The sequence below is a fragment of the Mobula birostris genome, chromosome 4 (genome assembly GCF_030028105.1).
Source record: "Mobula birostris isolate sMobBir1 chromosome 4, sMobBir1.hap1, whole genome shotgun sequence".
NCBI lineage: Eukaryota > Metazoa > Chordata > Chondrichthyes > Myliobatiformes > Myliobatidae > Mobula > Mobula birostris.
In genome coordinates this window covers 6,382,930-6,410,250 of record NC_092373.1, presented here as the reverse complement: position 1 = coordinate 6,410,250, position 27,321 = coordinate 6,382,930, and the positions used below count along the sequence as shown (strand labels likewise).

General features: G+C 52.9%; 1 protein-coding gene across 4 annotated transcripts in view; it reads left to right on the top strand.

Annotated features, from left to right (window-relative positions):
- LOC140196143 (traf2 and NCK-interacting protein kinase-like) overlaps positions 1 to 27,321 on the top strand; it is a 290,127-nt gene that overhangs the window by 166,259 nt on the left and 96,547 nt on the right. The gene's annotated exons all lie outside the window — the stretch shown is intronic.

Sequence of the window (27,321 nt, the reverse complement as noted above, 5' to 3'; positions counted from 1 at the left end):
TAGACTGGGTGAGAGTCCCACGTTGGACTGGGTGAGGGATTTACATTCGAATGGGTGGGGGACCCACGTTGGACTGGGTGAGGGACCCACGTTGGACTGTGTGAGGGACCCACATTGGATTGTGAGAGCGATCCACGTTGGACAGGGTGAGGGATTTACGTTGGACTGGATGAGGGAGTTACGTTGGACTGGGTGAGGGATTTACACTGGACTGGGTGAGGGATCCACGTTGGACTGGGTGAGGGATCCACGTTGGACTGGGTGAGGGATCCACGTTGGATTAGGTGAGGGATTTACATTGGACTGGGTGAGGGATTTAGGTTGGACTGGGTGAGGGATTTAGGTTGGACTGAGTGAGAGATCCACGTTGGACTGGGTGAGGGAGTTACGTTGGACTGGGTGAGGGAGTTACGTTGGACTGGGTGAGGGAGTTAAGTTGGACTGGGTGAGGGAGTTACGTTGGACTGGGTGAGGGATCCACGTTGGACTGGGTGAAGGATCCATGTTGGACTGGTTGAGGGATTTACATTGGACTGGGTGAGGGAGTTACGTTCGAATGGGTGAGAGACCCACGTTGGACTGGTTGAGGGATTTATGTTGGACTGGGTGAGGTATTTACGTTAGACTGTGTGAGGGACCCACTTTGGATTGTGAGAGGGATCCATGTTGGACTGGGTGAGGGATTTGCGTTCGAATGGGTGAGGGATTTACGTTCGAATGGGTGAGGGATTTACGTTGGATTGGGTGAGGGATTTACGTTGGACTGAGTGAGAGATCCACGTTGGACTGGGTGAGGGAGTTACGTTGGACTGGGTGAGGGATTTACGTTGGACTGGGTGAGGGATTTACGTTGGACTGGGTGAGGGATCCACGTTGGATTGGGTGAGGGATCCACGTTGGACTGGGTGATGGATTTACGTTGGACTGGGTGACGGATTTACGTTGGACTGGGTGAGGCATTTACGTTGGATTGTGAGAGGGATTTACGTTGGACTGGGTGAGGGATTTACTTTGGACTGGGTGAGGGATTTACGTTGGACTGGGTGAGGGATCCACGTTGGACTGGGTGAGGGATCCACGTTGGACTGGGTGAGGAATCCACGTTGGACTGGGTCAGGTATTTACGTTGGACTGGGTGAGGGATCCACGTTGGATTGTGAGAGGGATCCACATTGGACTGGGTCAGGGATTTACGTTGGACTGGGTGAGGGATCCACATTGGATTGTGAGAGGGATCCACGTTGGACTGGGTGAGGGATCCACGTTGGACTGGGTGAGAGACCCACGTTGGACTGGGTGAGGGATTTACGTTGGACTGGGTGAGCGATTTACGTTGGATTGGGTGAGGGATTTACGTTGGACTGGATGAAGCATTTACGTTGGATTGTGAGAGGGATTTACGTTGGACTGGGTGATGGATTTACTTTGGTCTGAGTAAGGGAATTACGTTGGACTGGGTCAGGGATCCACGTTGGACTGGGTGAGGGATCCACGTTGGACTGGGTGAGGGATTTACGTTGGACTGGGTGAGGGATTTACGTTGGACTGGATGAGGGATTTACGTTGGACTGGATGAGGGATCCACGTTGGACTGGGTGAGGGATCAACGTTGGACTGGGTGAGGGATTTACTTTGGACTGAGTGAGAGATCCACGTTGGATTGGGTGAGAGATTTACATTGGACTGGGTGAGGGATTTAGGTTGGACTGGGTGAGGGATTTAGGTTGCACTGAGTGAGAGATCCACGTTGGACTGGGTGAGGGAGTTACGTTGGACTGGGTGAGGGAATTACGTTGGACTGGGTGAAGGATCCATGTTGGACTGGTTGAGGGATTTACATTGGACTGGGTGAGGGAGTTACGTTCGAATGGGTAAGAGACCCACGTTGGACTGTTTGAGGGATTTATGTTGGACTGGGTGAGGTATTTACGTTAGACTGTGTGAGGGACCCACTTTGGATTGTGAGAGGGATCCATGTTGGACTGGGTGAGGGATTTGCGTTCGAATGGGTGAGGGATTTGCGTTCGAAAGGGTGAGGGATTTACGTTCGAATGGGTGAGGGATTTACGTTGGATTGGGTGAGGGATTTACGTTGGACTGGGAGAGAGATTTACGTTGGACTGAGTGAGAGATCCACGTTGGACTGGGTGAGGGAGTTACGTTGGACTGGGTGAGGGATTTACGTTGGACTGGGTGAGGGATCCACGTTGGACTGGGTGAGGGATCCACGTTGGACTGGGTGAGGTATTTACGTTAGACTGTGTGAGGGACCCACTTTGGATTGTGAGAGGGATCCATGTTGGACTGGGTGAGGGATTTGAGTTCGAATGGGTGAGGGATTTGCGTTCGAATGGGTGAGGGATTTGCGTTCGAATGGGTGAGGGATTTACGTTCGAATGGGTGAGGGATTTACGTTGGATTGGGTGAGGGATTTACGTTGGACTGGGAGAGAGATTTACGTTAGACTGAGTGAGAGATCCACTTTGGACTGGGTGAGGGAGTTACGTTGGACTGGGTGAGGGATTTACGTTGGAGTGGGTGAGGGATCCACGTTGGACTGGGTGAGGGATCCACGTTGGACTGGGTGAGGGATCCACGTTGGACTGGGTGAGGGATTTACGTTGGACTGGGTGAGGGATTTACGTTGGACTGGGTGAGGGATTTCCGTTGGATTGGATGAGGGAGTTACGTTGGACTGGGTGAGGGATCCACGGACTGGGTGAGGAATCCACGTTGGACTGGGTCAGGGATTTACGTTGGACTGGGTGAGGGATCCACGTTGGATTGTGAGAGGGATCCACATTGGACTGGGTCAGGGATTTACGTTGGACTGGGTGAGGGATCCACATTGGATTGTGAGAGGGATCCACGTTGGACTGGGTGAGGGATCCACGTTGGACTGGGTGAGGACCCACGTTGGACTGGGTGAGGGATTTACGTTGGACTGGGTGGGGGATTTACGTTGAACTGGGTGAGGGATCCACGTTGGACTGGGTGAGGGATTTATGTTGGACTGTGTGAGGGATTTACGTTGGACTGGATGAAGCATTTACGTTGGATTGTGAGAGGGATTTACGTTGGACTGGGTGAGGGATTTACTTTGGACTGAGTGAGGGAATTACGTTGGACTGGGTCAGGGATCCACGTTGGACTGGGTGAGGGATCCACGTTGGACTGGGTGAGGAATTTACGTTGGACTGGGTGAGGGATTTACGTTGGACTGGATGAGGGATTTACGTTGGACTGGTTGAGGGATCCACGTTGGACTGGGTGAGGGATCCACATTGGACTGGGTGAGGGATTTAGATTGGACTGGGTGAGGGATTTAGGTTGGACTGAGTGAGAGATTCACATTGGACTGGGTGAGGGAGTTACGTTAGACTGGGTGAGGGAGTTACGTTGGACTGGGTGAGGGAGTTACGTTGGACTGGGTGAGGGATCCACGTTGGACTGGGTGAAGGATCCACGTTGGACTGGTTGAGGGATTTACATTGGACTGGGTGAGGGAGTTACGTTCGAATGGGTGAGAGACGCACGTTGGACTGGTTGAGGGATTTATGTTGGACTGGGTGAGGTATTTACGTTGGACCGGGTGAGGGATTTACGTTGTACTGTGTGAATGATTTACGTTGGACTGGGTGAGAGATTTACGTTGGACTGGGTGAGGAATTTACATTAGATTGGGTGAGAGTCCCACGTTGGACTGGGTGAGGGATTTACGTTCGAATGGGTGGGGGACCCACATTGGATTGTGAGAGCGATCCATGTTGGACAGGGTGAGGGATTTACGTTGGACTGGATGAGGGATCCACGTTGGACTGGGTGAGGGATCCACGTTGGACTGGGTGAGGGATCCACATTGGACTGGGTGAGGGATTTACGTTGGATTGGGTGAGGGATTTACGTTGGACTGGGTGAGGGATCCACGTTGGATTGTGAGAGGGATCCACATTGGACTGGGTCAGGGATTTACGTTGGACTGGGTGAGGGATCCACATTGGATTGTGAGAGGGATCCACGTTGGACTGGGTGAGGGATCCACGTTGGACTGGGTGAGAGACCCCCGTTGGACTGGGTGAGGGATTTACGTTGGACTGGGTGAGCGATTTACGTTGGATTAGGTGAGGGATTTACGTTGGACTGGATGAAGCATTTACGTTGGATTGTGAGAGGGATTTACGTTGGACTGGGTGAGGGATTTACTTTGGACTGGGTGAGGGATTTACGTGGGACTGGATGAGGGATTTACGTTGGACTGGATGAGGGATCCACGTTGGACTGGGTGAGGGATCAACGTTGGACTGGGTGAGGGATTTACTTTGGACTTAGTGAGAGATCCACGTTGGATTGGGTGAGAGATTTACATTGGACTGGGTGAGGGATTTAGGTTGCACTGAGTGAGAGATCCACGTTGGACTGGGTGAGGGAGTTACGTTGGACTGGGTGAGGGAATTACGTTGGACTGGGTGAGGGAGTTACGTTGGACTGGGTGAGGGATCCACGTTGGACTGGGTGAAGGATCCATGTTGGACTGGTTGAGGGATTTACATTGGACTGGGTGAGGGAGTTACGTTCGAATGGGTGAGAGACCCACGTTGGACTGGTTGAGGGATTTATGTTGGACTGGGTGAGGTATTTGCGTTCGAATGGGTGAGGGATTTGCGTTCGAATGGGTGAGGGATTTACGTTCGAATGGGTGAGGGATTTACGTTGGACTGGGAGAGAGATTTACGTTGGACTGAGTGAGAGATCCACTTTGGACTGGGTGAGGGAGTTACGTTGGACTGGGTGAGGGATTTACGTTGGAGTGGGTGAGGGATCCACGTTGGACTGGGTGAGGGATCCACGTTGGACTGGGTGAGGGATCCACGTTGGACTGGGTGAGGGATTTACGTTGGACTGGGTGAGGGATTTACGTTGGACTGGGTGAGGGATTTCCGTTGGATTGGATGAGGGAGTTACGTTGGACTGGGTGAGGGATCCACGGACTGGGTGAGGAATCCACGTTGGACTGGGTCAGGGATTTACGTTGGACTGGGTGAGGGATCCACGTTGGATTGTGAGAGGGATCCACATTGGACTGGGTCAGGGATTTACGTTGGACTGGGTGAGGGATCCACATTGGATTGTGAGAGGGATCCACGTTGGACTGGGTGAGGGATCCACGTTGGACTGGGTGAGAGACCCACGTTGGACTGGGTGAGGGATTTACGTTGGACTGGGTGGGGGATTTACGTTGGATTGGGTGAGGGATTTACATTGGACTGGGTGAGGGATTTACGTTGGGCTGGGTGAGGGATTTATGTTGGACTGTGTGAGGGATTTACGTTGGACTGGATGAAGCATTTACGTTGGATTGTGAGAGGGATTTACGTTGGACTGGGTGAGGGATTTACTTTGGACTGAGTGAGGGAATTACGTTGGACTGGGTCAGGGATCCACGTTGGACTGGGTGAGGGATCCACATTGGATTGGGTGAGGGATTTACATTGGACTGGGTGAGGGATTTAGGTTGGACTGGGTGAGGGATTTAGGTTGGACTGGGTGAGGGATTTAGGTTGGACTGAGTGAGAGATTCACATTGGACTGGGTGAGGGAGTTACGTTAGACTGGGTGAGGGAGTTACGTTGGACTGGGTGAGGGAGTTACGTTGGACTGGGTGAGGGATCCACGTTGGACTGGGTGAAGGATCCACGTTGGACTGGTTGAGGGATTTACATTGGACTGGGTGAGGGAGTTACGTTCGAATGGGTGAGAGACGCACGTTGGACTGGTTGAGGGATTTATGTTGGACTGGGTGAGGTATTTACGTTGGACCGGGTGAGGGATTTACGTTGTACTGTGTGAATGATTTACGTTGGACTGGGTGAGAGATTTACGTTGGACTGGGTGAGGAATTTACATTAGATTGGGTGAGGGTCCCACGTTGGACTGGGTGAGGGATTTACGTTCGAATGGGTGGGGGACCCACATTGGATTGTGAGAGCGATCCATGTTGGACAGGGTGAGGGATTTACGTTGGACTGGATGAGGGATCCACGTTGGACTGGGTGAGGGATCCACGTTGGACTGGGTGAGGGATCCACATTGGACTGGGTGAGGGATTTACGTTGGATTGGGTGAGGGATTTACGTTGGACTGGGTGAGGGATCCACGTTGGATTGTGAGAGGGATCCACATTGGACTGGGTCAGGGATTTACGTTGGACTGGGTGAGGGATCCACATTGGATTGTGAGAGGGATCCATGTTGGACTGTGTGAGGGATTTGCGTTCGAATGGGTGAGGGATTTACGTTCGAATGGGTGGGGGACCCACATTGGATTGTGAGAGCGATCCATGTTGGACAGGGTGAGGGATCCACGTTGGACTGGGTGAGGGATCCACGTTGGACTGGGTGAGAGACCCACGTTGGACTGGGTGAGTGACCCACGTTGGACTGGGTGAGGGATTTACGTTGGACTGGGTGAGGGATCCACGTTGGACTGGGTGAGGGATCCACGTTGGACTGGGTGAGGGATCCACGTTGGACTGGGTGAGAGACCCACGTTGGATTGGGTGAGGGATCCACGTTGGTTTGGGTGAGGGATCCACGTTGGACTGGGTGAGGGATTTATGTTGGACTGGGTGAGGTATTTACGTTAGACTGTGCGAGGGACCCACTTTGGATTGTGAGAGGGATCCATGTTGGACTGTGTGAGGGATTTGCGTTCGAATGGGTGAGGGATTTACGTTCGAATGGGTGAGGTATTTACGTTGGACTGAGTGAGAGATCCACGTTGGACTGGGTGAGGGAGTTACGTTGGAGTGGGTGAGGGATCTACGTTGGAGTGGGTGAGGGATCCACGTTGGACTGGGTGAGGGATCCACGTTGGACTGGGTGAGGGAATTACATTGGACTGGGTGAGAGATCCACGTTGGACTGGGTGAGGGATTTACGTTGGACTGGGTGAGGGATCCACGTTGGACTGGGTGACGGATTTACGTTGGACTGGGTGAGGGATTTACATTGGACTGGGTGAAGGATTTACGTTGGACTGGGTGAGGTATTTACGTTGGATTGTGAGAGGGATTTACGTTGGACTGGGTGAGGGATTTACTTTGGAGTGGGTGAGGAATCCACGTTGGACTGGGTCAGGGATTTACGTTGGACTGGGTGAGGGATCCACGTTGGATTGTGAGAGGGATCCACATTGGACTGGGTCAGGGATTTACGTTGGACTGGGTGAGGGATCCACATTGGATTGTGAGAGGGATCCACGTTGGACTGGGTGAGGGATCCACGTTGGACTGGGTGAGAGACCCACGTTGGACTGGGTGAGGGATCCACGTTGGACTGGGTGAGCGATTTACGTTGGATTGGGTGAGGGATTTACATTGGACTGGGTGAGGGATTTACGTTGGGCTGGGTGAGGGATTTACGTTGGACTGTGTGAGGGATTTACGTTGGACTGGATGAAGCATTTACGTTGGATTGTGAGAGGGATTTACGTTGGACTGGGTGAGGGATTTACTTTGGACTGAGTGAGGGAATTACGTTGGACTGGGTCAGGGATCCACGTTGGACTGGGTGAGGGATCCACGTTGGACTGGGTGAGGGATTTACGTTGGACTGGGTGAGGGATTTACGTTGGACTGGATGAGGGATTTACGTTGGACTGGATGAGGGATCCACGTTGGACTGGGTGAGGGATCCACGTTGGACTGGGTGAGGGATCAACGTTGGACTGGGTGAGGGATTTACATTGGACTGGGTGAGGGATTTAGGTTGGACTGGGTGAGGGATTTAGGTTGGACTGGGTGAGGGATTTAGGTTGGACTGGGTGAGGGATTTAGGTTGCACTGAGTGAGAGATGCACGTTGGACTGGGTGAGGGAGTTACGTTGGACTGGGTGAGGGAATTACGTTGGACTGGGTGAGGGACTTACGTTGGACTGGGTGAGGGAGTTACGTTGGACTGGGTGAGGGATATACGTTGGATTGGGTGAGGGATTTACGTTGGACTGGCTGAGGGATTTACGTTGGACTGGGTGAGGGGATCCACGTTGGACTGGGTGAGGGAGCTACGTTGGACTGGGTGAGGGAGCTACGTTGGGCTGGGTGAGTGTTTTACGTTGGACTGAGTGAGGGATTTACCTTGGACTGGGTGAGGGACCCACGTTGGACTGAATGAGGGATCCACGTTGGACTGGGTGAGGGTTTAACTTTGGATTGTGAGAGGGATCCACGTTGGACTGGGTGGGGGATTTACGTTCTAATGGGTGAGGGATTTACGTTGGACTATGTGAGTGATCCACGTTGGACTGGGTGTGGGATTTACATTGGACTGGGTGAGGGATTTACGTTGGATTGGGTGAGGGATTTACGTTGGACTGGGTGAGGGATTTATGCTAGACTGGGTGAGGGATTTATGCTAGACTGGGTGAGGGATTTATGTTGGATTGGGTGAGGGATTTACTTTGGAGTGGGTGAGGAATCCACAAAGGACTGGGTCAGGGATTTACGTTGGACTGGGTGAGGGATCCACGTTGGATTGTGAGAGGGATCCACATTGGACTGGGTCAGGGATTTACGTTGGACTGGGTGAGGGATCCACATTGGATTGTGAGAGGGATCCACGTTGGACTGGGTGAGGGATCCACGTTGGACTGGGTGAGAGACCCACGTTGGACTGGGTGAGGGATTTACGTTGGACTGGGTGGGGGATTTACGTTGATCTGGGTGAGGGATCCACGTTGGACTGGGTGAGCGATTTACGTTGGATTGGGTGAGGGATTTACATTGGACTGGGTGAGGGATTTACGTTGGGCTGGGTGAGGGATTTACGTTGGACTGTGTGAGGGATTTACGTTGGACTGGATGAAGCATTTACGTTGGATTGTGAGAGGGATTTACGTTGGACTGGGTGAGGGATTTACTTTGGACTGAGTGAGGGAATTACGTTGGACTGGGTCAGGGATCCACGTTGGACTGGGTGAGGGATCCACGTTGGACTGGGTGAGGGATTTACGTTGGACTGGGTGAGGGATTTACGTTGGACTGGATGAGGGATTTACGTTGGACTGGATGAGGGATCCACGTTGGACTGGGTGAGGGATCAACGTTGGACTGGGTGAGGGATTTACATTGGACTGGGTGAGGGATTTAGGTTGGACTGGGTGAGGGATTTAGGTTGGACTGGGTGAGGGATTTAGGTTGCACTGAGTGAGAGATGCACGTTGGACTGGGTGAGGGATATACGTTGGACTGGGTGAGGGACTTACGTTGGACTGGGTGAGGGAGTTACGTTGGACTGGGTGAGGGATATACGTTGGATTGGGTGAGGGATTTACGTTGGACTGGCTGAGGGATTTACGATGGACTGGGTGAGGGGATCCACGTTGGACTGGGTGAGGGGATCCACGTTGGACTGGGTGAGGGGATCCACGTTGGACTGGGTGAGGGAGCTACGTTGGACTGGGTGAGGGAGCCTCGTTGGGCTGGGTGAGTGTTTTACGTTGGACTGAGTGAGGGATTTACCTTGGACTGGGTGAGGGACCCACGTTGGACTGAATGAGGGATCCACGTTGGACTGGGTGAGGGTTTAACTTTGGATTGTGAGAGGGATCCACGTTGGACTGGGTGGGGGATTTACGTTCTAATGGGTGAGGGATTTACGTTGGACTGGGTGAGGGATCCACGTTGGACTGGGTGTGGGATTTACGTTGGACTGGGTGAGGGATTTACGTTGGATTGGGTGAGGGATTTACGTTGGACTGGGTGAGGGATTTACGTTGGACTGGGTGAAGGAGTTACGTTGGACTGGGTGAGGGATTTACGTTGGACTGGGTGAGGGATTTTCGTTGGACTGGGTGAAGGAGTTACGTTGGACTGGGTGAGGGAGTTACATTGGACTGGGTGAGGGATCCACGTTGGACTGGGTGAGGGATCCACATTGGACTGGGTGAGGGATTTATGTTGGACTGGGTGAGGGATTTATGTTGGACTGGGTGAGGGATTTATGCTGGACTGGGTGAGGGATTTATGCTGGACTGGGTGAGGGATCCACATTGGACTGGGTGAGGGATCCATATTGGACTGGGTGAGGGATTTATGTTGGACTGGGTGAGGGATTTATGCTAGACTGGGTGAGGGATTTATGCTAGACTGGGTGAGGGATTTATGTTGGATTGGGTGAGGGATTTACGTTGGACTGGGTGAGGGATTTACTTTGGAGTGGGTGAGGAATCCACAAAGGACTGGGTCAGGGATTTACGTTGGACTGGGTGAGGGATCCACGTTGGATTGTGAGAGGGATCCACATTGGACTGGGTCAGGGATTTACGTTGGACTGGGTGAGGGATCCACATTGGATTGTGAGAGGGATCCACGTTGGACTGGGTGAGGGATCCACGTTGGACTGGGTGAGAGACCCACGTTGGACTGGGTGAGGGATTTACGTTGGACTGGGTGGGGGATTTACGTTGATCTGGGTGAGGGATCCACGTTGGACTGGGTGAGCGATTTACGTTGGATTGGGTGAGGGATTTACATTGGACTGGGTGAGGGATTTACGTTGGGCTGGGTGAGGGATTTACGTTGGACTGTGTGAGGGATTTACGTTGGACTGGATGAAGCATTTACGTTGGATTGTGAGAGGGATTTACGTTGGACTGGGTGAGGGATTTACTTTGGACTGAGTGAGGGAATTACGTTGGACTGGGTCAGGGATCCACGTTGGACTGGGTGAGGGATCCACGTTGGACTGGGTGAGGGATTTACGTTGGACTGGGTGAGGGATTTACGTTGGACTGGATGAGGGATTTACGTTGGACTGGATGAGGGATCCACGTTGGACTGGGTGAGGGATCAACGTTGGACTGGGTGAGGGATTTACATTGGACTGGGTGAGGGATTTAGGTTGGACTGGGTGAGGGATTTAGGTTGGACTGGGTGAGGGATTTAGGTTGGACTGGGTGAGGGATTTAGGTTGCACTGAGTGAGAGATGCACGTTGGACTGGGTGAGGGAGTTACGTTGGACTGGGTGAGGGAATTACGTTGGACTGGGTGAGGGACTTACGTTGGACTGGGTGAGGGAGTTACGTTGGACTGGGTGAGGGATATACGTTGGATTCGGTGAGGGATTTACGTTGGACTGGCTGAGGGATTTACGTTGGACTGGGTGAGGGGATCCACGTTGGACTGGGTGAGGGAGCTACGTTGGACTGGGTGAGGGAGCTACGTTGGGCTGGGTGAGTGTTTTACGTTGGACTGAGTGAGGGATTTACCTTGGACTGGGTGAGGGACCCACGTTGGACTGAATGAGGGATCCACGTTGGACTGGGTGAGGGTTTAACTTTGGATTGTGAGAGGGATCCACGTTGGACTGGGTGGGAGATTTACGTTCTAATGGGTGAGGGATTTACGTTGGACTGGGTGAGGGATCCACGTTGGACTGGGTGTGGGATTTACGTTGGACTGGGTGAGGGATTTACGTTGGATTGGGTGAGGGATTTACGTTGGACTGGGTGAGGGATTTACGTTGGACTGGGTGAAGGAGTTACGTTGGACTGGGTGAGGGAGTTACATTGGACTGGGTGAGGGATCCACGTTGGACTGGGTGAGGGATCCACATTGGACTGGGTGAGGGATTTATGTTGGACTGGGTGAGGGATTTATGTTGGACTGGGTGAGGGATTTATGCTGGACTGGGTGAGGGATTTATGCTGGACTGGGTGAGGGATCCACATTGGACTGGGTGAGGGATCCATATTGGACTGGGTGAGGGATTTATGTTGGACTGGGTGAGGGATTTATGCTAGACTGGGTGAGGGATTTATTCTAGACTGGGTGAGGGATTTATGTTGGATTGGGTGAGGGATTTACGTTGGACTGGGTGAGGGATTTACTTTGGAGTGGGTGAGGAATCCACAAAGGACTGGGTCAGGGATTTATGTTGGACTGGGTGAGGGATCCACGTTGGATTGTGAGAGGGATCCACATTGGACTGGGTCAGGGATTTACGTTGGACTGGGTGAGGGATCCGCATTGGATTGTGAGAGGGATCCACGTTGGACTGGGTGAGGGATCCACGTTGGACTGGGTGAGGGATCCACGTTTTACTGGGTGAGGGATCCACGTTGGACTGGGTGAGAGACCCACGTTGGACTGGGTGAGGGATTTACGTTGGACTGGGTGGGGGATTTACGTTGATCTGGGTGAGGGATCCACGTTGGACTGGGTGAGCGATTTACGTTGGATTGGGTGAGGGATTTACATTGGACTGGGTGAGGGATTTACGTTGGGCTGGGTGAGGGATTTACGTTGGACTGTGTGAGGGATTTACGTTGGACTGGATGAAGCATTTACGTTGGATTGTGAGAGGGATTTACGTTGGACTGGGTGAGGGATTTACTTTGGACTGAGTGAGGGAATTACGTTGGACTGGGTCAGGGATCCACGTTGGACTGGGTGAGGGATCCACGTTGGACTGGGTGAGGGATTTACGTTGGACTGGGTGAGGGATTTACGTTGGACTGGATGAGGGATTTACGTTGGACTGGATGAGGGATCCACGTTGGACTGGGTGAGGGATCAACGTTGGACTGGGTGAGGGATCAACGTTGGACTGGGTGAGGGATCAACGTTGGACTGGGTGAGGGATTTACATTGGACTGGGTGAGGGATTTAGGTTGGACTGGGTGAGGGATCCACGTTGGACTGGGTGAGGGATCCACGTTGGACTGGGTGAGAGACCCACGTTGGACTGGGTGAGTGACCCACGTTGGACTGGGTGAGGGATTTACGTTGGACTGGGTGAGGGATCCACGTTGGACTGGGTGAGGGATCCACGTTGGACTGGGTGAGGGATCCACGTTGGACTGGGTGAGAGACCCACGTTGGATTGGGTGAGGGATCCACGTTGGTTTGGGTGAGGGATCCACGTTGGACTGGGTGAGGGATTTATGTTGGACTGGGTGAGGTATTTACGTTAGACTGTGCGAGGGACCCACTTTGGATTGTGAGAGGGATCCATGTTGGACTGTGTGAGGGATTTGCGTTCGAATGGGTGAGGGATTTACGTTCGAATGGGTGAGGTATTTACGTTGGACTGAGTGAGAGATCCACGTTGGACTGGGTGAGGGAGTTACGTTGGAGTGGGTGAGGGATCTACGTTGGAGTGGGTGAGGGATCCACGTTGGACTGGGTGAGGGATCCACGTTGGACTGGGTGAGGGAATTACATTGGACTGGGTGAGAGATCCACGTTGGACTGGGTGAGGGATTTACGTTGGACTGGGTGAGGGATCCACGTTGGACTGGGTGACGGATTTACGTTGGACTGGGTGAGGGATTTACATTGGACTGGGTGAAGGATTTACGTTGGACTGGGTGAGGTATTTACGTTGGATTGTGAGAGGGATTTACGTTGGACTGGGTGAGGGATTTACTTTGGAGTGGGTGAGGAATCCACGTTGGACTGGGTCAGGGATTTACGTTGGACTGGGTGAGGGATCCACGTTGGATTGTGAGAGGGATCCACATTGGACTGGGTCAGGGATTTACGTTGGACTGGGTGAGGGATCCACATTGGATTGTGAGAGGGATCCACGTTGGACTGGGTGAGGGATCCACGTTGGACTGGGTGAGAGACCCACGTTGGACTGGGTGAGGGATCCACGTTGGACTGGGTGTGGGATTTACGTTGGACTGGGTGAGGGATTTACGTTGGATTGGGTGAGGGATTTACGTTGGACTGGGTGAGGGATTTACGTTGGACTGGGTGAAGGAGTTACGTTGGACTGGGTGAGGGAGTTACATTGGACTGGGTGAGGGATCCACGTTGGACTGGGTGAGGGATCCACATTGGACTGGGTGAGGGATTTATGTTGGACTGGGTGAGGGATTTATGTTGGACTGGGTGAGGGATTTATGCTGGACTGGGTGAGGGATTTATGCTGGACTGGGTGAGGGATCCACATTGGACTGGGTGAGGGATCCATATTGGACTGGGTGAGGGATTTATGTTGGACTGGGTGAGGGATTTATGCTAGACTGGGTGAGGGATTTATGCTAGACTGGGTGAGGGATTTATGTTGGATTGGGTGAGGGATTTACGTTGGACTGGGTGAGGGATTTACTTTGGAGTGGGTGAGGAATCCACAAAGGACTGGGTCAGGGATTTATGTTGGACTGGGTGAGGGATCCACGTTGGATTGTGAGAGGGATCCACATTGGACTGGGTCAGGGATTTACGTTGGACTGGGTGAGGGATCCACATTGGATTGTGAGAGGGATCCACGTTGGACTGGGTGAGGGATCCACGTTGGACTGGGTGAGGGATCCACGTTGGACTGGGTGAGAGACCCACGTTGGACTGGGTGAGGGATTTACGTTGGACTGGGTGGGGGATTTACGTTGATCTGGGTGAGGGATCCACGTTGGACTGGGTGAGCGATTTACGTTGGATTGGGTGAGGGATTTACATTGGACTGGGTGAGGGATTTACGTTGGGCTGGGTGAGGGATTTACGTTGGACTGTGTGAGGGATTTACGTTGGACTGGATGAAGCATTTACGTTGGATTGTGAGAGGGATTTACGTTGGACTGGGTGAGGGATTTACTTTGGACTGAGTGAGGGAATTACGTTGGACTGGGTCAGGGATCCACGTTGGACTGGGTGAGGGATCCACGTTGGACTGGGTGAGGGTTTAACTTTGGATTGTGAGAGGGATCCACGTTGGACTGGGTGGGGGATTTACGTTCTAATGGGTGAGGGATTTACGTTGGACTGGGTGAGGGATCCACGTTGGACTGGGTGTGGGATTTACGTTGGACTGGGTGAGGGATTTACGTTGGATTGGGTGAGGGATTTACGTTGGACTGGGTGAGGGATTTACGTTGGACTGGGTGAAGGAGTTACGTTGGACTGGGTGAGGGATTTACGTTGGACTGGGTGAGGGATTTTCGTTGGACTGGGTGAAGGAGTTACGTTGGACTGGGTGAGGGAGTTACATTGGACTGGGTGAGGGATCCACGTTGGACTGGGTGAGGGATCCACATTGGACTGGGTGAGGGATTTATGTTGGACTGGGTGAGGGATTTATGTTGGACTGGGTGAGGGATTTATGCTGGACTGGGTGAGGGATTTATGCTGGACTGGGTGAGGGATCCACATTGGACTGGGTGAGGGATCCATATTGGACTGGGTGAGGGATTTATGTTGGACTGGGTGAGGGATTTATGCTAGACTGGGTGAGGGATTTATGCTAGACTGGGTGAGGGATTTATGTTGGATTGGGTGAGGGATTTACGTTGGACTGGGTGAGGGATTTACTTTGGAGTGGGTGAGGAATCCACAAAGGACTGGGTCAGGGATTTACGTTGGACTGGGTGAGGGATCCACGTTGGATTGTGAGAGGGATCCACATTGGACTGGGTCAGGGATTTACGTTGGACTGGGTGAGGGATCCACATTGGATTGTGAGAGGGATCCACGTTGGACTGGGTGAGGGATCCACGTTGGACTGGGTGAGAGACCCACGTTGGACTGGGTGAGGGATTTACGTTGGACTGGGTGGGGGATTTACGTTGATCTGGGTGAGGGATCCACGTTGGACTGGGTGAGCGATTTACGTTGGATTGGGTGAGGGATTTACATTGGACTGGGTGAGGGATTTACGTTGGGCTGGGTGAGGGATTTACGTTGGACTGTGTGAGGGATTTACGTTGGACTGGATGAAGCATTTACGTTGGATTGTGAGAGGGATTTACGTTGGACTGGGTGAGGGATTTACTTTGGACTGAGTGAGGGAATTACGTTGGACTGGGTCAGGGATCCACGTTGGACTGGGTGAGGGATCCACGTTGGACTGGGTGAGGGATTTACGTTGGACTGGGTGAGGGATTTACGTTGGACTGGATGAGGGATTTACGTTGGACTGGATGAGGGATCCACGTTGGACTGGGTGAGGGATCAACGTTGGACTGGGTGAGGGATTTACATTGGACTGGGTGAGGGATTTAGGTTGGACTGGGTGAGGGATTTAGGTTGGACTGGGTGAGGGATTTAGGTTGGACTGGGTGAGGGATTTAGGTTGCACTGAGTGAGAGATGCACGTTGGACTGGGTGAGGGAGTTACGTTGGACTGGGTGAGGGAATTACGTTGGACTGGGTGAGGGACTTACGTTGGACTGGGTGAGGGAGTTACGTTGGACTGGGTGAGGGATATACGTTGGATTCGGTGAGGGATTTACGTTGGACTGGCTGAGGGATTTACGTTGGACTGGGTGAGGGGATCCACGTTGGACTGGGTGAGGGAGCTACGTTGGACTGGGTGAGGGAGCTACGTTGGGCTGGGTGAGTGTTTTACGTTGGACTGAGTGAGGGATTTACCTTGGACTGGGTGAGGGACCCACGTTGGACTGAATGAGGGATCCACGTTGGACTGGGTGAGGGTTTAACTTTGGATTGTGAGAGGGATCCACGTTGGACTGGGTGGGAGATTTACGTTCTAATGGGTGAGGGATTTACGTTGGACTGGGTGAGGGATCCACGTTGGACTGGGTGTGGGATTTACGTTGGACTGGGTGAGGGATTTACGTTGGATTGGGTGAGGGATTTACGTTGGACTGGGTGAGGGATTTACGTTGGACTGGGTGAAGGAGTTACGTTGGACTGGGTGAGGGAGTTACATTGGACTGGGTGAGGGATCCACGTTGGACTGGGTGAGGGATCCACATTGGACTGGGTGAGGGATTTATGTTGGACTGGGTGAGGGATTTATGTTGGACTGGGTGAGGGATTTATGCTGGACTGGGTGAGGGATTTATGCTGGACTGGGTGAGGGATCCACATTGGACTGGGTGAGGGATCCATATTGGACTGGGTGAGGGATTTATGTTGGACTGGGTGAGGGATTTATGCTAGACTGGGTGAGGGATTTATTCTAGACTGGGTGAGGGATTTATGTTGGATTGGGTGAGGGATTTACGTTGGACTGGGTGAGGGATTTACTTTGGAGTGGGTGAGGAATCCACAAAGGACTGGGTCAGGGATTTATGTTGGACTGGGTGAGGGATCCACGTTGGATTGTGAGAGGGATCCACATTGGACTGGGTCAGGGATTTACGTTGGACTGGGTGAGGGATCCGCATTGGATTGTGAGAGGGATCCACGTTGGACTGGGTGAGGGATCCACGTTGGACTGGGTGAGGGATCCACGTTTTACTGGGTGAGGGATCCACGTTGGACTGGGTGAGAGACCCACGTTGGACTGGGTGAGGGATTTACGTTGGACTGGGTGGGGGATTTACGTTGATCTGGGTGAGGGATCCACGTTGGACTGGGTGAGCGATTTACGTTGGATTGGGTGAGGGATTTACATTGGACTGGGTGAGGGATTTACGTTGGGCTGGGTGAGGGATTTACGTTGGACTGTGTGAGGGATTTACGTTGGACTGGATGAAGCATTTACGTTGGATTGTGAGAGGGATTTACGTTGGACTGGGTGAGGGATTTACTTTGGACTGAGTGAGGGAATTACGTTGGACTGGGTCAGGGATCCACGTTGGACTGGGTGAGGGATCCACGTTGGACTGGGTGAGGGATTTACGTTGGACTGGGTGAGGGATTTACGTTGGACTGGATGAGGGATTTACGTTGGACTGGATGAGGGATCCACGTTGGACTGGGTGAGGGATCAACGTTGGACTGGGTGAGGGATCAACGTTGGACTGGGTGAGGGATCAACGTTGGACTGGGTGAGGGATTTACATTGGACTGGGTGAGGGATTTAGGTTGGACTGGGTGAGGGATCCACGTTGGACTGGGTGAGGGATCCACGTTGGACTGGGTGAGAGACCCACGTTGGACTGGGTGAGTGACCCACGTTGGACTGGGTGAGGGATTTACGTTGGACTGGGTGAGGGATCCACGTTGGACTGGGTGAGGGATCCACGTTGGACTGGGTGAGAGACCCACGTTGGATTGGGTGAGGGATCCACGTTGGTTTGGGTGAGGGATCCACGTTGGACTGGGTGAGGGATTTATGTTGGACTGGGTGAGGTATTTACGTTAGACTGTGCGAGGGACCCACTTTGGATTGTGAGAGGGATCCATGTTGGACTGTGTGAGGGATTTGCGTTCGAATGGGTGAGGGATTTACGTTCGAATGGGTGAGGTATTTACGTTGGACTGAGTGAGAGATCCACGTTGGACTGGGTGAGGGAGTTACGTTGGAGTGGGTGAGGGATCTACGTTGGAGTGGGTGAGGGATCCACGTTGGACTGGGTGAGGGATCCACGTTGGACTGGGTGAGGGAATTACATTGGACTGGGTGAGAGATCCACGTTGGACTGGGTGAGGGATTTACGTTGGACTGGGTGAGGGATCCACGTTGGACTGGGTGACGGATTTACGTTGGACTGGGTGAGGGATTTACATTGGACTGGGTGAAGGATTTACGTTGGACTGGGTGAGGTATTTACGTTGGATTGTGAGAGGGATTTACGTTGGACTGGGTGAGGGATTTACTTTGGAGTGGGTGAGGAATCCACGTTGGACTGGGTCAGGGATTTACGTTGGACTGGGTGAGGGATCCACGTTGGATTGTGAGAGGGATCCACATTGGACTGGGTCAGGGATTTACGTTGGACTGGGTGAGGGATCCACATTGGATTGTGAGAGGGATCCACGTTGGACTGGGTGAGGGATCCACGTTGGACTGGGTGAGAGACCCACGTTGGACTGGGTGAGGGATCCACGTTGGACTGGGTGTGGGATTTACGTTGGACTGGGTGAGGGATTTACGTTGGATTGGGTGAGGGATTTACGTTGGACTGGGTGAGGGATTTACGTTGGACTGGGTGAAGGAGTTACGTTGGACTGGGTGAGGGAGTTACATTGGACTGGGTGAGGGATCCACGTTGGACTGGGTGAGGGATCCACATTGGACTGGGTGAGGGATTTATGTTGGACTGGGTGAGGGATTTATGTTGGACTGGGTGAGGGATTTATGCTGGACTGGGTGAGGGATTTATGCTGGACTGGGTGAGGGATCCACATTGGACTGGGTGAGGGATCCATATTGGACTGGGTGAGGGATTTATGTTGGACTGGGTGAGGGATTTATGCTAGACTGGGTGAGGGATTTATGCTAGACTGGGTGAGGGATTTATGTTGGATTGGGTGAGGGATTTACGTTGGACTGGGTGAGGGATTTACTTTGGAGTGGGTGAGGAATCCACAAAGGACTGGGTCAGGGATTTATGTTGGACTGGGTGAGGGATCCACGTTGGATTGTGAGAGGGATCCACATTGGACTGGGTCAGGGATTTACGTTGGACTGGGTGAGGGATCCACATTGGATTGTGAGAGGGATCCACGTTGGACTGGGTGAGGGATCCACGTTGGACTGGGTGAGGGATCCACGTTGGACTGGGTGAGAGACCCACGTTGGACTGGGTGAGGGATTTACGTTGGACTGGGTGGGGGATTTACGTTGATCTGGGTGAGGGATCCACGTTGGACTGGGTGAGCGATTTACGTTGGATTGGGTGAGGGATTTACATTGGACTGGGTGAGGGATTTACGTTGGGCTGGGTGAGGGATTTACGTTGGACTGTGTGAGGGATTTACGTTGGACTGGATGAGGGATTTACTTTGGACTGAGTGAGGGAATTACGTTGGACTGGGTCAGGGATCCACGTTGGACTGGGTGAGGGATCCACGTTGGACTGGGTGAGGGATTTACGTTGGACTGGGTGAGGGATTTACGTTGGACTGGATGAGGGATCCACGTTGGACTGGGTGAGGGATCAACGTTGGACTGGGTGAGGGATCAACGTTGGACTGGGTGAGGGATTTACATTGGACTGGGTGAGGGATTTAGGTTGGACTGGGTGAGGGATCCACGTTGGACTGGGTGAGGGATCCACGTTGGACTGGGTGAGAGACCCACGTTGGACTGGGTGAGTGACCCACGTTGGACTGGGTGAGGGATTTACGTTGGACTGGGTGAGGGATCCACGTTGGACTGGGTGAGGGATCCACGTTGGACTGGGTGAGGGATCCACGTTGGACTGGGTGAGAGACCCACGTTGGATTGGGTGAGGGATCCACGTTGGTTTGGGTGAGGGATCCACGTTGGACTGGGTGAGGGATTTATGTTGGACTGGGTGAGGTATTTACGTTAGACTGTGCGAGGGACCCACTTTGGATTGTGAGAGGGATCCATGTTGGACTGTGTGAGGGATTTGCGTTCGAATGGGTGAGGGATTTACGTTCGAATGGGTGAGGTATTTACGTTGGACTGAGTGAGAGATCCACGTTGGACTGGGTGAGGGAGTTACGTTGGAGTGGGTGAGGGATCTACGTTGGAGTGGGTGAGGGATCCACGTTGGACTGGGTGAGGGATCCACGTTGGACTGGGTGAGGGAATTACATTGGACTGGGTGAGAGATCCACGTTGGACTGGGTGAGGGATTTACGTTGGACTGGGTGAGGGATCCACGTTGGACTGGGTGACGGATTTACGTTGGACTGGGTGAGGGATTTACATTGGACTGGGTGAAGGATTTACGTTGGACTGGGTGAGGTATTTACGTTGGATTGTGAGAGGGATTTACGTTGGACTGGGTGAGGGATTTACTTTGGAGTGGGTGAGGAATCCACGTTGGACTGGGTCAGGGATTTACGTTGGACTGGGTGAGGGATCCACGTTGGATTGTGAGAGGGATCCACATTGGACTGGGTCAGGGATTTACGTTGGACTGGGTGAGGGATCCACATTGGATTGTGAGAGGGATCCACGTTGGACTGGGTGAGGGATCCACGTTGGACTGGGTGAGGGATCCACGTTGGACTGGGTGAGAGACCCACGTTGGACTGGGTGAGGGATCCACGTTGGACTGGGTGAGCGATTTACGTTGGATTGGGTGAGGGATTTACATTGGACTGGGTGAGGGATTTACGTTGGGCTGGGTGAGGGATTTACGTTGGACTGTGTGAGGGATTTACGTTGGACTGGATGAAGCATTTACGTTGGATTGTGAGAGGGATTTACGTTGGACTGGGTGAGGGATTTACTTTGGACTGAGTGAGGGAATTACGTTGGACTGGGTCAGGGATCCACGTTGGACTGGGTGAGGGATCCACGTTGGACTGGGTGAGGGATTTACGTTGGACTGGGTGAGGGATTTACGTTGGACTGGATGAGGGATTTACGTTGGACTGGATGAGGGATCCACGTTGGACTGGGTGAGGGATCCACGTTGGACTGGGTGAGGGATCAACGTTGGACTGGGTGAGGGATTTACATTGGACTGGGTGAGGGATTTAGGTTGGACTGGGTGAGGGATTTAGGTTGGACTGGGTGAGGGATTTAGGTTGGACTGGGTGAGGGATTTAGGTTGCACTGAGTGAGAGATGCACGTTGGACTGGGTGAGGGAGTTACGTTGGACTGGGTGAGGGAATTACGTTGGACTGGGTGAGGGACTTACGTTGGACTGGGTGAGGGAGTTACGTTGGACTGGGTGAGGGATATACGTTGGATTGGCTGATGGATTTACGTTGGACTGGCTGAGGGATTTACGTTGGACTGGGTGAGGGGATCCACGTTGGACTGGGTGAGGGAGCTACGTTGGGCTGGGTGAGTGTTTTACGTTGGACTGAGTGAGGGATTTACCTTGGACTGGGTGAGGGACCCACGTTGGACTGAATGAGGGATCCACGTTGGACTGGGTGAGGGTTTAACTTTGGATTGTGAGAGGGATCCACGTTGGACTGGGTGGGGGATTTACGTTCTAATGGGTGAGGGATTTACGTTGGACTATGTGAGGGATCCACGTTGGACTGGGTGTGGGATTTACATTGGACTGGGTGAGGGATTTACGTTGGACTGGGTGAGGGATTTATGCTAGACTGGGTGAGGGATTTATGCTAGACTGGGTGAGGGATTTATGTTGGATTGGGTGAGGGATTTACGTTGGACTGGGTGAGGGATTTACTTTGGAGTGGGTGAGGAATCCACAAAGGACTGGGTCAGGGATTTACGTTGGACTGGGTGAGGGATCCACGTTGGATTGTGAGAGGGATCCACATTGGACTGGGTCAGGGATTTACGTTGGACTGGGTGAGGGATCCACATTGGATTGTGAGAGGGATCCACGTTGGACTGGGTGAGGGATCCACGTTGGACTGGGTGAGAGACCCACGTTGGACTGGGTGAGGGATTTACGTTGGACTGGGTGGGGGATTTACGTTGATCTGGGTGAGGGATCCACGTTGGACTGGGTGAGCGATTTACGTTGGATTGGGTGAGGGATTTACATTGGACTGGGTGAGGGATTTACGTTGGGCTGGGTGAGGGATTTACGTTGGACTGTGTGAGGGATTTATGTTGGACTGGATGAAGCATTTACGTTGGATTGTGAGAGGGATTTACGTTGGACTGGGTGAGGGATTTACTTTGGACTGAGTGAGGGAATTACGTTGGACTGGGTCAGGGATCCACGTTGGACTGGGTGAGGGATCCACGTTGGACTGGGTGAGGGATTTACGTTGGACTGGGTGAGGGATTTATGTTGGACTGGATGAGGGATTTACGTTGGACTGGATGAGGGATCCACGTTGGACTGGGTGAGGGATCAACGTTGGACTGGGTGAGGGATTTACATTGGACTGGGTGAGGGATTTAGGTTGGACTGGGTGAGGGATTTAGGTTGGACTGGGTGAGGGATTTAGGTTGCACTGAGTGAGAGATGCACGTTGGACTGGGTGAGGGATATACGTTGGACTGGGTGAGGGACTTACGTTGGACTGGGTGAGGGAGTTACGTTGGACTGGCTGAGGGATTTACGATGGACTGGGTGAGGGGATCCACGTTGGACTGGGTGAGGGGATCCACGTTGGACTGGGTGAGGGAGCTACGTTGGACTGGGTGAGGGAGCCTCGTTGGGCTGGGTGAGTGTTTTACGTTGGACTGAGTGAGGGATTTACCTTGGACTGGGTGAGGGACCCACGTTGGACTGAATGAGGGATCCACGTTGGACTGGGTGAGGGTTTAACTTTGGATTGTGAGAGGGATCCACGTTGGACTGGGTGGGGGATTTACGTTCTAATGGGTGAGGGATTTACGTTGGACTGGGTGAGGGATCCACGTTGGACTGGGTGTGGGATTTACGTTGGACTGGGTGAGGGATTTACGTTGGATTGGGTGAGGGATTTACGTTGGACTGGGTGAGGGATTTACGTTGGACTGGGTGAAGGAGTTACGTTGGACTGGGTGAGGGATTTACGTTGGACTGGGTGAGGGATTTTCGTTGGACTGGGTGAAGGAGTTACGTTGGACTGGGTGAGGGAGTTACATTGGACTGGGTGAGGGATCCACGTTGGACTGGGTGAGGGATCCACATTGGACTGGGTGAGGGATTTATGTTGGACTGGGTGAGGGATTTATGTTGGACTGGGTGAGGGATTTATGCTGGACTGGGTGAGGGATTTATGCTGGACTGGGTGAGGGATCCACATTGGACTGGGTGAGGGATCCATATTGGACTGGGTGAGGGATTTATGTTGGACTGGGTGAGGGATTTATGCTAGACTGGGTGAGGGATTTATGCTAGACTGGGTGAGGGATTTATGTTGGATTGGGTGAGGGATTTACGTTGGACTGGGTGAGGGATTTACTTTGGAGTGGGTGAGGAATCCACAAAGGACTGGGTCAGGGATTTACGTTGGACTGGGTGAGGGATCCACGTTGGATTGTGAGAGGGATCCACATTGGACTGGGTCAGGGATTTACGTTGGACTGGGTGAGGGATCCACATTGGATTGTGAGAGGGATCCACGTTGGACTGGGTGAGGGATCCACGTTGGACTGGGTGAGAGACCCACGTTGGACTGGGTGAGGGATTTACGTTGGACTGGGTGGGGGATTTACGTTGATCTGGGTGAGGGATCCACGTTGGACTGGGTGAGCGATTTACGTTGGATTGGGTGAGGGATTTACATTGGACTGGGTGAGGGATTTACGTTGGGCTGGGTGAGGGATTTACGTTGGACTGTGTGAGGGATTTACGTTGGACTGGATGAAGCATTTACGTTGGATTGTGAGAGGGATTTACGTTGGACTGGGTGAGGGATTTACTTTGGACTGAGTGAGGGAATTACGTTGGACTGGGTCAGGGATCCACGTTGGACTGGGTGAGGGATCCACGTTGGACTGGGTGAGGGATTTACGTTGGACTGGGTGAGGGATTTACGTTGGACTGGATGAGGGATTTACGTTGGACTGGATGAGGGATCCACGTTGGACTGGGTGAGGTATCAACGTTGGACTGGGTGAGGGATTTACATTGGACTGGGTGAGGGATTTAGGTTGGACTGGGTGAGGGATTTAGGTTGGACTGGGTGAGGGATTTAGGTTGCACTGAGTGAGAGATGCACGTTGGACTGGGTGAGGGAGTTACGTTGGACTGGGTGAGGGAATTACGTTGGACTGGGTGAGGGACTTACGTTGGACTGGGTGAGGGAGTTACGTTGGACTGGGTGAGGGATATACGTTGGATTGGGTGAGGGATTTACGTTGGACTGGCTGAGGGATTTACGTTGGACTGGGTGAGGGGATCCACGTTGGACTGGGTGAGGGAGCTACGTTGGACTGGGTGAGGGAGCTACGTTGGGCTGGGTGAGTGTTTTACGTTGGACTGAGTGAGGGATTTACCTTGGACTGGGTGAGGGACCCACGTTGGACTGAATGAGGGATCCACGTTGGACTGGGTGAGGGTTTAACTTTGGATTGTGAGAGGGATCCACGTTGGACTGGGTGGGAGATTTACGTTCTAATGGGTGAGGGATTTACGTTGGACTGGGTGAGGGATCCACGTTGGACTGGGTGTGGGATTTACGTTGGACTGGGTGAGGGATTTACGTTGGATTGGGTGAGGGATTTACGTTGGACTGGGTGAGGGATTTACGTTGGACTGGGTGAAGGAGTTACGTTGGACTGGGTGAGGGAGTTACATTGGACTGGGTGAGGGATCCACGTTGGACTGGGTGAGGGATCCACATTGGACTGGGTGAGGGATTTATTTTGGACTGGGTGAGGGATTTATGTTGGACTGGGTGAGGGATTTATGCTGGACTGGGTGAGGGATTTATGCTGGACTGGGTGAGGGATCCACATTGGACTGGGTGAGGGATCCATATTGGACTGGGTGAGGGATTTATGTTGGACTGGGTGAGGGATTTATGCTAGACTGGGTGAGGGATTTATGCTAGACTGGGTGAGGGATTTATGTTGGATTGGGTGAGGGATTTACGTTGGACTGGGTGAGGGATTTACTTTGGAGTGGGTGAGGAATCCACAAAGGACTGGGTCAGGGATTTACGTTGGACTGGGTGAGGGATCCACGTTGGATTGTGAGAGGGATCCACATTGGACTGGGTCAGGGATTTACGTTCGACTGGGTGAGGGATCCACATTGGATTGTGAGAGGGATCCACGTTGGACTGGGTGAGGGATCCACGTTGGACTGGGTGAGGGATCCACGTTTTACTGGGTGAGGGATCCACGTTGGACTGGGTGAGAGACCCACGTTGGACTGGGTGAGGGATTTACGTTGGACTGGGTGGGGGATTTACGTTGATCTGGGTGAGGGATCCACGTTGGACTGGGTGAGCGATTTACGTTGGATTGGGTGAGGGATTTACATTGGACTGGGTGAGGGATTTACGTTGGGCTGGGTGAGGGATTTACGTTGGACTGTGTGAGGGATTTACGTTGGACTGGATGAAGCATTTACGTTGGATTGTGAGAGGGATTTACGTTGGACTGGGTGAGGGATTTACTTTGGACTGAGTGAGGGAATTACGTTGGACTGGGTCAGGGATCCACGTTGGACTGGGTGAGGGATCCACGTTGGACTGGGTGAGGGATTTACGTTGGACTGGGTGAGGGATTTACGTTGGACTGGATGAGGGATTTACGTTGGACTGGATGAGGGATCCACGTTGGACTGGGTGAGGGATCAACGTTGGACTGGGTGAGGGATCAACGTTGGACTGGGTGAGGGATTTACATTGGACTGGGTGAGGGATTTAGGTTGGACTGGGTGAGGGATTTAGGTTGGACTGGGTGAGGGATTTAGGTTGGACTGGGTGAGGGATTTAGGTTGCACTGAGTGAGAGATGCACGTTGGACTGGGTGAGGGAGTTACGTTGGACTGGGTGAGGGAATTACGTTGGACTGGGTGAGGGACTTAACGTTGGACTGGGTGAGGGAGTTACGTTGGACTGGGTGAGGGATATACGTTGGATTGGGTGAGGGATTTACGTTGCACTGGCTGAGGGATTTACGTTGGACTGGGTGAGGGGATCCACGTTGGACTGGGTGAGGGGATCCACGTTGGACTGGGTGAGGGGATCCACGTTGGACTGGGTGAGGGAGCTACGTTGGACTGGGTGAGGGAGCCTCGTTGGGCTGGGTGAGTGTTTTACGTTGGACTGAGTGAGGGATTTACCTTGGACTGGGTGAGGGACCCACGTTGGACTGAATGATGGATCCACGTTGGACTGGGTGAGGGTTTAACTTTGGATTGTGAGAGGGATCCACGTTGGACTGGGTGGGGGATTTACGTTCTAATGGGTGAGGGATTTACGTTGGACTGGGTGAGGGATCCACGTTGGACTGGGTGTGGGATTTACGTTGGACTGGGTGAGGGATTTACGTTGGATTGGGTGAGGGATTTACGTTGGACTGGGTGAGGGATTTACGTTGGACTGGGTGAAGGAGTTACGTTGGACTGGGTGAGGGAGTTACATTGGACTGGGTGAGGGATCCACGTTGGACTGGGTGAGGGATCCACATTGGACTGGGTGAGGGATTTATGTTGGACTGGGTGAGGGATTTATGTTGGACTGGGTGAGGGATTTATGCTGGACTGGGTGAGGGATTTATGCTGGACTGGGTGAGGGATCCACATTGGACTGGGTGAGGGATCCACATTGGACTGGGTGAGGGATTTATGTTGGACTGGGTGAGGGATTTATGTTGGACTGGGTGAGGGATTTATGCTAGACTGGGTGAGGGATTTATGCTAGACTGGGTGAGGGATTTACGTTGGATTGGGTGAGGGATTTACGTTGGACTGGGTGAGGGATTTACTTTGGACTGAGTGAGAGATCCACGTTGGACTGGGTGAGGGAGTTACGTTGGACTGGGTGAGGGAGTTACGTTGGACTTGGTGAGGGATCCACGTTGGACTGGGTGAGGGATCCACGTTGGACTGGTTGAGGGATTTACGTTGGACTGGTTGAGGGATTTACGTTGGACTGGTTGAG